The 10,934-nt window shown below is 29.5% G+C and overlaps 3 non-coding genes across 3 annotated transcripts; 1 reads left to right on the top strand and 2 right to left on the bottom strand.

The window, feature by feature from the left end:
• Positions 1 to 1,182: 1,182 nt before the first annotated feature.
• On the bottom strand, positions 1,183 to 1,391 carry LOC119616378. Its single transcript, XR_005232540.1, has one exon. It is a non-coding gene; the product is annotated as a small nucleolar RNA U3 (small nucleolar RNA).
• Positions 1,392 to 8,281: 6,890 nt separating this feature from the next.
• Positions 8,282 to 8,489, top strand: LOC119616376. The gene has a single exon (XR_005232538.1). It is a non-coding gene; the product is annotated as a small nucleolar RNA U3 (small nucleolar RNA).
• A 1,753-nt stretch (positions 8,490 to 10,242) lies between these two features.
• LOC119616377 lies at positions 10,243 to 10,450 on the bottom strand. Its single transcript, XR_005232539.1, has one exon. It is a non-coding gene; the product is annotated as a small nucleolar RNA U3 (small nucleolar RNA).
• Positions 10,451 to 10,934: the final 484 nt, after the last annotated feature.

The following is a 10,934-nucleotide window of genomic DNA, read 5'->3' as shown; positions in this document are numbered from 1 at the left end:
TTGGAATCAGTTGAAAAAAATGTCAAAAAATTAAAAATCCATAAAATTTATTTTATTGAAATAGAAAACGCTTTTATATCTATTTTTCTGCATAGAACTGGACTATAAGGAATTAAAGGGATTCCTAATTGCTAATTGCATTGTACTGGAAGAATGGAAAGTGAGCTGAAGATTGTAGGTGCGGCAGAATGATCATAAATTGTTTTAAACATTATGTATGTATGTAGTACATGTTAGTACGTTTTCTTAATAAAATTGGTAGAAGAAGAATCTTAATAGTTTCGAACAAAAAAACGCAGGGAAAAAGAAATATTTTAAGTTAAAGTGTATACGTTCTCTAAAGCTTCCTTAGAACTAGTTCCGAGGGTGACAAATTCGAACAAAAATCATTGATGAAAGAACTGTTTCTAGAAGCGTTCCGTAGAACGAGTGTCGACTCCATAACACTTCCACAGAACCAGTTCCGAAGGTGACAATTTCGAACAAAAATCATTGGTCTCAACGCCAAAGTAGAACGAGTACAGGCTATAATCATGCGTTCTAGAACTAGTTGTGGAACTAATACAATTTTTCCTGGGATGTAAAATTTAATGCTTGTTGAAAAAAATCCAAAAAAAAAATATGAAATTTAAACATCAATAAAATCTGGACCGTAACGAATTTTTGAGAACTTTAAATTCCGTATTTACATGAAGAATGTGTGTACCGAATTTCATCGAAATCGGGGAGGGTCATGTTCAAAATCCTACTTTTTTGTTTGATTTTTTTAAATTACCCCTCATCGATTTTGTAAAGGGATATTTATATAGGCAAGGTCAAATCATGGACCAATCTGAAATAGTCTTTTGCATTTTCGTTGAATGAAATCGTTATGTGAAAAATTGCGACCTGTACATTATACCTGGACAGCCAGCCGCACAGACGGATAAACATGGCTTAATGGACTTTTAAAAACTTGATTTGAATTTAGCACTTTTTTTCAACGAATTTGCACTTTTTTGACCGTCATTTTGCACTTTATTCTGAGGGAGTTCTGACAACACTGCCCTTGACCGAATTAAATATACAAAAATTAGTTTTATATTCGACCCAAAAAAGTAAAGAAATATTAAACTTACGAACTGAAGAAACCTTCTGTTCGAATTCCATAAGTTTGATTAAAATTGATTTATGCAAAAAAACACCACTCAGAAGTCGTTTTTATCCGTGTTAACCGAGCGATCATCGAAGAAATATTATCCCATTGGATTGCTCCAAAACAAAGACAACATTCAAAACCTCACGCTACAGATAAAACGATATACCTCCTCATCGCGGGTGCGAAATTTTTCATTTTGCAATGAAAAATAAAGAAGACTGACTACAGAAATGATCCTGTGAAGTATAGTCTTAATTTTTCATAGCCAAACTTTAAATATATTAACACAATACGATATAAACTAAATGAGAATTATACAAAAAAGTGCGTGTTAAAAAAGAACAAAGAAAATATACACATATGTTCTTGCTGATTGTGTGTATAATAGTTGTTTTTGTTATGCCTAATAACGTTCTAGTAGTGTGTTAATACGAATATTAAGAATTGATATCAGTGGTGATGTGTATGTATGTATGTATGTATGTATGTATGTATGTATGTATGTATGTATGTATGTATGTATGTATGTATGTATGTATGTATGTATGTATGTATGTATGTATGTATGTATGTATGTATGTATGTATGTATGTATGTATGTATGTATGTATGTATGTATGTATGTATGTATGTATGTATGTATGTATGTATGTATGTATGTATGTATGTATGTATGTATGTATGTATGTATGTATGTATGTATGTATGTATGTATGTATGTATGTATGTATGTATGTATGTATGTATGTATGTATGTATGTATGTATGTATGTATGTATGTATGTATGTATGTATGTATGTATGTATGTATGTATGTATGTATGTATGTATGTATGTATGTATGTTGTATGTATGTATGTATGTATGTATATATTTTGTTTGAATGTACATACCTGTGCCCATAATAGATTGTCATTTCTATGTAATAGGGTATATTATAATAATATATGTAGGGTAACTTCAATTATTGCGTACAAATATTAAATGGATGGTGTTCAAATCTATGAGTAGCGTGACGCATACTACATCATCGTACTAGCATGAAGCTAGATAGAAATGTGGTTTTTAAAATACAGAATTTCCGTAATATATTGTAGAAGACTGTAATCTTAAAAATTCATAGGATTTAGGTGAAAACATAATGTTCAACATAAAATAAAGTTTGTACTTAGTTGCTTTTAAGATTTTTAATGCGTTTGCAGGAATAAAAGCAAGGAATCCAAATCTCCAATGAAATTCAAATCATCCAAAGGAATGTTTTGCAAAAACTAAAGGAAAATCTTTTTTTACGACAAAAATAAAGGTCAGGCATGTAATGTATCCCAAAATCTGATGCAAGAATCCACAAATATGTGTATAATAAATAATATTTCAAGTAGTAATACTGTTAGTTTCTATTTATATTACCGAATTTCATTTTGAAACTATTATGATTTCCATATATTCTATATTGCCAATCGAATTTTTCAGTCATCCCAATAGAATTATGGGATAGTTGTGGGAACCGACTAAATTCGATTGGAAACAAATTCGGTTACCACAACGAATCTGTTTTCTCTGTGTGTATTTAATTCATATATGTGGTGCCAAGCCCCCATTGAAAGTCCGCCCGTTATTCTCAAAATATTCAGATGAATGTCAAAGTGCTTCGTGCAAAATTTTAAGAATTTAGTTCTATTAGTTTCCAAGATAAACTATTTTTAGTATTTAATTAATATGGTAGGTGCCGCTCCCGTCATGGGTAGTCCGCCAATTTGCCAAAATGTTTACATGGTTGTTAAAGTTATTCGTGCAAAATTTTAAGATTCTAACTGTAATAGTTTCCAAGATGAACGATTTTTGTATTTAATTTATATGAGAGATGACACACCCCCTCACTTGGCTCACTTGGAATTTCAAAATAAAAGGTAGCCTATTACCTATTCCAGACATACAGAAATACATACGCTGAAGAAAATCGGTTAAGCCGTTTAGTAGTCTATAACGTTTAAACATACAAACAAACACACATTAATTTATATATATATGTTTGCCGTTCAAGCGGCCATACGATTACCGCACCAGGGTTGCATTTGATTGGGCACAACGCTCACAATATTCGTCTTTATTGCCTCGTGACCCAATGAATTATGAAATCACACGATTGGAGCATAAAATAAGTAAGAAATTGGGTAATTGTGGCAATCGTTTGTGATCCTACCTTAAAACATTTAACATTTTTAGACCAATCGGATAACGGAAGCCCGTGCCGGTAAACGATTGAAAAATATAAACTTAGATAAAATCATGTATGAAATTTTTTTAATTTCTTCAAAAATTATGCCATAAAAATTATATTTTCTAAACATTTCTTATTTTTGGACTCTTTCGACAAAAATTGCCTATTTAATTAACAAAAAGCAAAAGGCAAAAAATCCAATACATCCCTCTTTAGATTCACCTAGCCACCTTATAAGAACTTCTTCAAAAAATTACTATAATGCTGATAACGGACATAAAAAAGAAGGTATAGCAATGTAATTCTACATAAATAAGTTTTGTTGGAACCAAAATGTTTTTGTCAAATTTTATGAGGATCGGCCGATAATTGACCCTATCCCCCATATAAGGTCCCCTTTAGAAAACTACTATAACACTCATAACTTGCTTCAAACTGCCAGTAAAGCAGCAAAATGCCAGAATAGCAACGAAATTCAACATTAACAAGTTTTATGGGAAGAAAAATTTCCTCTCTTAATTCTATAAGGATCGTACCATTATTGACCAGACATATCATCCATATAAAGTCCCCCTCAGAAAATGACTTCAACGCTCATAACTTGCTACAGAATTTCACTATAGCAACGAAATTAGACATATACATGTTTGGGAATCCAAAATTTCTTTGTCTAATTTTGTGAGGATCGGTCAATAATTGACGAAAGAAGCAGTGTGGCTAGAAACATGAAATTAAGTATGTAGTGCCAGATCAAGTGGGAACCTATAAAGGGGACTTTTTGGTACTTTTAAGTTCTTCAAAAGGTATTCTTTTGAATTTTCTATAATATTGAAACTAGAAACATGAAATTAAGCATGTAGAGCCCTGATTATGTGAGAACACATAAAAGGGGACATTTTGGTACTTTTTCGTTATACAAACGGTACTTTTGGAATTTTCAATAATATTGAACCTGAAAATTTGAAATGAAGAATGTAAAATGGAATTTTTGGTACTTTTTGGTTCTACTAAAGGTACTTTTTGATTTTCTATAATATTAGATAATAGAAACATAAAATTAGGCATGTTGAGTCCGGATTATGTGAGAATATATAAAAGGGGACCTTTTAGTACTTTTTCGTTTTAACAAAGGTACTTTTTGAATTTTCTACCTATATTGAACATAGAAACATGAAATTAAGTGAACGAGAACATATAAAAGGGGACTTATTTTTCCCTCTTCATCAACCTAGAAACATAAAATAAAACATTAAGTAAATGAAAATCAGCAGGAAAGGAATTTTAATTCGTTTTACAACTGGTATATTTTGATTTTTTGTAATAAAAGTAGTACTGACTGTTTTTTAACACATAGGGTATATAAGATTCGGCACAGGTGAATATACAACTATTACTTGTTTATATTATATTGTTTATATTTTAAACAAAGAAACTAATCAAAATTATTAATTTTACATTAAATTAATTTTATTCGTAGTAAGTGCATTATTTTGTATCAGTATAAATTTTTCAAAAAAGAATTTAAATATTTTTATGTTTAAATCACTTTTAAGTAACCAATAGCGTTTTCATTAATTTTCATCTCGCCAGTTTAAGCATTTGTAATTATTTCATTACAAACGATTGCACAAACGACTTAACATTACTGCAAGCGTTTATATTACAAAATTTGCTGCACGAGGGTGAATCATGTGATGCAGCACCACTTTAATGGGGAGGGTATATTGTATACAAATCGGCTTAGAATCATTTTCTGAGTAGAATTACCTATGACCGTTCGTCCATGTAATCTAATTTCATGTCGCAATTTTGAATGGTTAACATCGGCCTATTATTTCACCTAGCCCCCGTATAGCTGATCCCCCCAAAAAGGCTTTTGAGCTCATAATTATATTAAGTTCACTCGTTTCTCGGCAAGAAGCTGAAATGACTTATATGTCCACAATTAGCTTAAGTTTTTTTGCCACATTAAAGTTCATAGAGTAAAATTTTAATTTTTGAATAGGAAAACCCTTTAGGCCTTTTTACATTACCTCGTATACTATATCATCTCTGTATACATATTTATGTAAATCAGCTCATTTGCATGCATAAATTTATATATGTGGAAGTTTAAAGGTTAAAATGTTTTTAAAATATTTACACAATAATAATTTGTATGGATGTATTGGAGTTTATGCGTAGACGTATTGACATGAAGAATGGAACATAAATTAAGCATAATTGCAATTTCATTAAGCATACTTACATGATGCGTACGTAAAATAATCGAAACCTTCAGTGATATTAATACCACTAGAGTACACGTAATAGTGATGTAAAACTTACATTACATTTGTATTGTTATATGTATTAATCGATCTATTCTTGAGATAATTACACATTTTTATTGAACAGATTTCGAAAATTTCCGAGAACTGGAACCTTTTTTATTTCAGATATTTTTTTGTATTTTTTTGAGAGATTCTTGAAATATTATGTTTTTGTATCTATTAATTTTACAACACTATTGTTTGAGTTAAATTAATTGTAGTAAATTTTACTTCACATATTTATTTGTGTATTTAATTTTAATTTATTTCTTTTAACATGCTTCACATTAAGGGAATATATTTGATTAATCTCTACATATGATACAAAAATTAAAACCTTGAAACTAAGATTTTACATACATTTGTATTTGAATATTGAAATTTCAAAAATTTGACCTTGGTATTCATAAGAAATTTATTTTTAGTTTATTAAGCAATTTTTTCATACAAATTTTCTAGTTTTAAATTAAAATGTTAAGATGTTAACTATTTTTCAAGCTATTTGATATTGTTACTAGAATACCCTATAGATTTATTATTCTTTAGGGTATTTACAGTTCTTGTAATATTAATAATCTTTTAAAAACATAAAATAATGCTACTTAATTTATCTATATATAAGTATATATAAAAATGAATGTGTGTTTGTTTGTATGTTTATATGTTTGTATGTTTTTATGTTTGTATGTTTGAACGTAATAGACTACTAAACGGCTGAACCGATTTTCTTCAAATTTTCGCAGCGTATTCCTGTATGTCTGGAATTGGTAATAGGCTACTTTTTATTATGAAATTCCAGGTGGGCGAGTAGCCACGCCCATATTAAAAAAATATTAAATCCGTATATTTGAGATCATATAAAAGATAGAGTCTTCAAATTTTGTCGGAGCAATTTTAGTGTCAATATGATTATTTAGGACAAAATGTAGGCGGAATAGCATTGGGGGGCGTGGCACCTCCCATGTAAATTAAATACAAAAATTCGTTTATCTTGGAAACTATTACAGTTAAAATCTTAAAATTTGGCACGAATAACTTTAACATCCATTTAAACATTTTTGGTAATAAATTGACGGACTACCCATGAGGGGAGCGGCACCTCCCATATTAATTAAATACAAAAATTCGTTTATCTGGGAAACTAATGAAACTAAATTCTTCAAATTTTGCACGAAGAACTTAAATATTCATCTGAACATTTTGGAGGAAAAAAAGCAGACTTTCATCTGGGGGATTTAAAGCCCCCATATGAATTAAATAGAAAAATTCGCATATCTGAGAAATTATTAGAACTAGAATCTTCAAATTTTACTTGAAGAATCTTGACATTCATCTGAACATTTAGAGTATAACGGGCGGATTTTCAATGGGGAACTTGGCACCTCCTATATGAATTAAATATAAAATTTCGTTTATCTGAGAAACTAATAGAACTTGATTCTTAAAATTTTGCACAAAAAAAGCGCGGACTTTCATCTGGGGAGCTTAAAGCCCCCACATGAATCAAATAGAAAAATTCTTATATCGTATATCTTTAAATTTTACATGAAGAACTTTGACATTCATGTGAACATTTAGAGCATAACGGGCGGACTTTCAATGGGTGGCTTGGCACAACATATATGAATTAAATACAACATTTCGTTTACCTTGGAAACTCTTATATTATTCAAATTTTTCATAGATAGATAGAAATTGGTGATAGATAGAAACTGGCGAACTTTCAATAATTTGCTTGACATCTCCCACATGTAACATATTGTAAATGTGGAAAACTATTGTAATTAGAATCTTCAAAATCGTTAAGTGGGTTTTTTATTTATACACATTGCTTTTAGGGTAGCAAAGCACACTGGGTATAGCTAGTTTAAAATAAAAATTAATAAATTACTCGTTTATCAAAAGTACTTTTATTGTACATATTTTATGTTCAAATAAAATCGTGTTTATTTACAATACATATTGGTGGGAATAAATATTTTTAATAAAAGATAATTTATTTACAATTATATTATTAACCTACTAGATAATTTAAATGAAAGAATTAAAAACAAGTTATATATTTACATCAAATGTTATACATATTTAATTGTTAATAGTTATGAATTTGTTTAATATAACGAAAATATTCATAATTTTTTTAAATTTTCATAATTCAAATCTTATAATCACAAAACATTTTAATTTTATATAAATTTGTACTCGTTAAAAATATATTCAATATATGTATTAAACAAACTACCATAACCTATCACAATACTAGATATTAAAAATAAATCTATAGTAAGCACATGTATCTTACTCGGTAAATATGTATATGTATGTTCATTCATACATTCTTACATATTAAATATATTTAGTATCTACATACCATAGCTGCTATCAGCTGTTAGCAATCGTATTAACACACTACTAGTACGTCACTAAAACAATAACAACTATACATTGTACACGATCATGAGGTACATATACATACATATCTATAAAAAGTATCTACAGCAAGAAAACATATATTCTTTGTTCTTTTTTTAACACACACAAATTTTTTGTATAATTCTCATTTAGTTTATATCGGATTGTGTTAATATATTTAAAGTTTGGATATGAAAAATTAAGACTATACTTCACAGGATCATTTCTGTAGTCAGTCTTCTTTATTTTTCATTGCAAAATGAAAAATTTCGCACCCGCGATGAGGAGGTATATCGTTTTATCTGTAGCGTGAGGTTTTGAATGTTGTCTTTGTTTTGGAGCAATCCAATGGGACAATATTTCTTCGATGATCGCTCGGTTAACACGGATAAAACGACTTCTGAGTGGTGTTTTTATATAAATAAATTTAAAGTAATAATAAAGGTATTTCCAACAGGGTTGTCAACTTTTAATATTTCAAAAAGCACCAAATTGAAGAGAAAAACGTGTATTTTTCGTAAAAAACACCAAGAAAAATATTTTTAAATTTTTAAAGAAAACTTTTATTAGATTTATGGTGAAAAAAGGTGTAAGATGGTAAAAATGGTAGTACAAAGGAAAATTTAACAGCACGAGTATACTAGCTAGGTTCGGGAAAAAATTGTCAGCCATAAAATACTAACAAATATGTTTAAACCGAACAAGTAAGAAAGTATAGTCGGGCGTGACCGACCATATGATACCCTACACCAGTTATGAATATTAAATGTGATTTATTTTTCATAATAAAACATTTATCTTCAATATTACCTTTAATATGGGGGGCTAGGGGCAAATATGGACCAAATCCGATAAAGTTTTGTGAATGTATTTATATAATATTTATTTGCGCTGAATTTCATCGCGATATTTGTGTTTATAAGTTAATTTTGGGAATTGAAGTAATTATCTGAAGGGGACTTTGTATGGGAGCTAGGGTCAAATAGGGTCCGATCTTTATGAAATTTGCCGAGGTCATCAAGACTTGTTTAAAACTTAGTTGTGCCGCTTTTTATCAATATACAGGTATATTTAACATAATTATGAGCTCAGAAGCCCTTTTCGGGGGGTTCTGTTGTATGGGAGCTAGGTGAAATAATGGACCGATTTTAACCATTTTCAATAGGCTTTGTCCTAAGGCCAAAAAAAAGAGTCATTCAATTATCTTGAAAATTGCGACCTGTACTTTGCGCACAACGTTTACACGGACAGCCAGACGGACGGACATAGCTTAATCGACTCAGAAAACGATTCTAAGCCGATTGGTATACTTTAAGGTTGGTATAGGACGAACATTTTTGAAATTACAAACATCAGCACAAACCCAATATACCCTCCCCACTGAAGTGGTGTAGGGTATAAAAATAAAATTTCGAGATATTTTCGTAAAGGGGTCAAAATTTTAAAATGTATATCGAGAGAAGTGTCTTGAGAGCTATTAACATATTTTGTTCATTGGAACAGGTTTAACAAAAAGTTTTTTAAATTAAAATCAATCAAGAATTTAATAAATAGTAAACAGTAATAAGGGATTAAAATATTAAATTATTTATGAATGTACCGGGAACAATGATAATACTAAAATATCGTCTTTAGATTATCTTTTAACAGTATCAAGGATAACGAATTTTTTAATAATGATTACTTTCTTCAAGAACTCATTTCAAGAGTTCTGAGTGTAATATTTTTAAACCAAAATTATCGATCTAGAACTGTTCTGTAGAAACAAAAATTAAGTGTTTATGTAAGTACAAGCCATTGCCCAGTTTTTGCTGGGCAGTATTGTAGTCTGAAAATATGTACCTTTAAAAGACATTACAGATAATTGTTTTCTTTAATTTTATTTATTCTTTATTGAATCTTTCTTATATAGAAATTTACACTAAGTATTAAAATCTTAACCTAAACTATAACTAACGTTGTTATTGGCGTTGCAATTTCAACAAAAGTTCTCGTTATTTTGATTATCTCACAAAGTCCAAATAATGTTTCCGTTCTTCTCATTCGTCTCTGAATGAATTCACTTTATGCAATGGCAACGTTTGAATGGTGGCTACATGGATCCTGTTTTTTTTTCAAAAATAACAGTAATACACATAATGAAATTTATTTTTATAAAAAACACCACTCAGAAGTCGTTTTATCCGTGTTAACCGAGCGATCATCGAAGAAATATTGTCCCACTGGATTGCTCCAAAATAAAGACAGCATTCAAAACCTCACGCTACAGATAAAACGATATACCTCCTCATCGCGGGTGCGAAATTTTTCATTTTGCAATGAAAAATAAAGAAGACTGACTACAGAAATGATCCTGTGAAGTATAGTCTTAATTTTTCATAGCCAAACTTCAAATATATCAACACAATTCAATGTAAACTAAATGAGAATTATTCAAACAAATTTGCATACTAAACTGAATATATGTTTTTCTAGCTATAGATACTTTTGGTAAATGTTTGTAGTTATGTGGTATTTGTTATTGTTTTGCTTAATGATGTTCTAGTAGTGAGTTAATACGAATGCCAACAACAGATAACAGCAGTGGTGGTGTGTAAATACATTGAATATGTATGAACGTATACATACATATGTATATTGAATGTTTCTAGGTAGTTAACGTGATCAATATAGATTTTTTAAACATCTAACATTGTGATAGAGTATGGTAGTTTCTTTACAATATTGAATTAAGTTAATTGTAATTTCATACGTACATACATATATGTATACCATCAAAAAAGATTGGAAGCATATTGATTTTGTCATTCCATGTGTCATATCGAAATATCGATCTAAGACTTGTAAAAAAAAT

The sequence above is a fragment of the Lucilia sericata genome, unplaced genomic scaffold (assembly GCF_015586225.1).
Source record: "Lucilia sericata isolate MDLA Ls3-8-SP2 unplaced genomic scaffold, ASM1558622v1 Contig000069F_arrow, whole genome shotgun sequence".
NCBI classification, from domain to species: Eukaryota; Metazoa; Arthropoda; class Insecta; order Diptera; family Calliphoridae; genus Lucilia; species Lucilia sericata.
The sequence above is the reverse complement of the archived record's forward strand: the minus strand, read 5'-3'. Positions and strand labels throughout refer to the sequence as shown.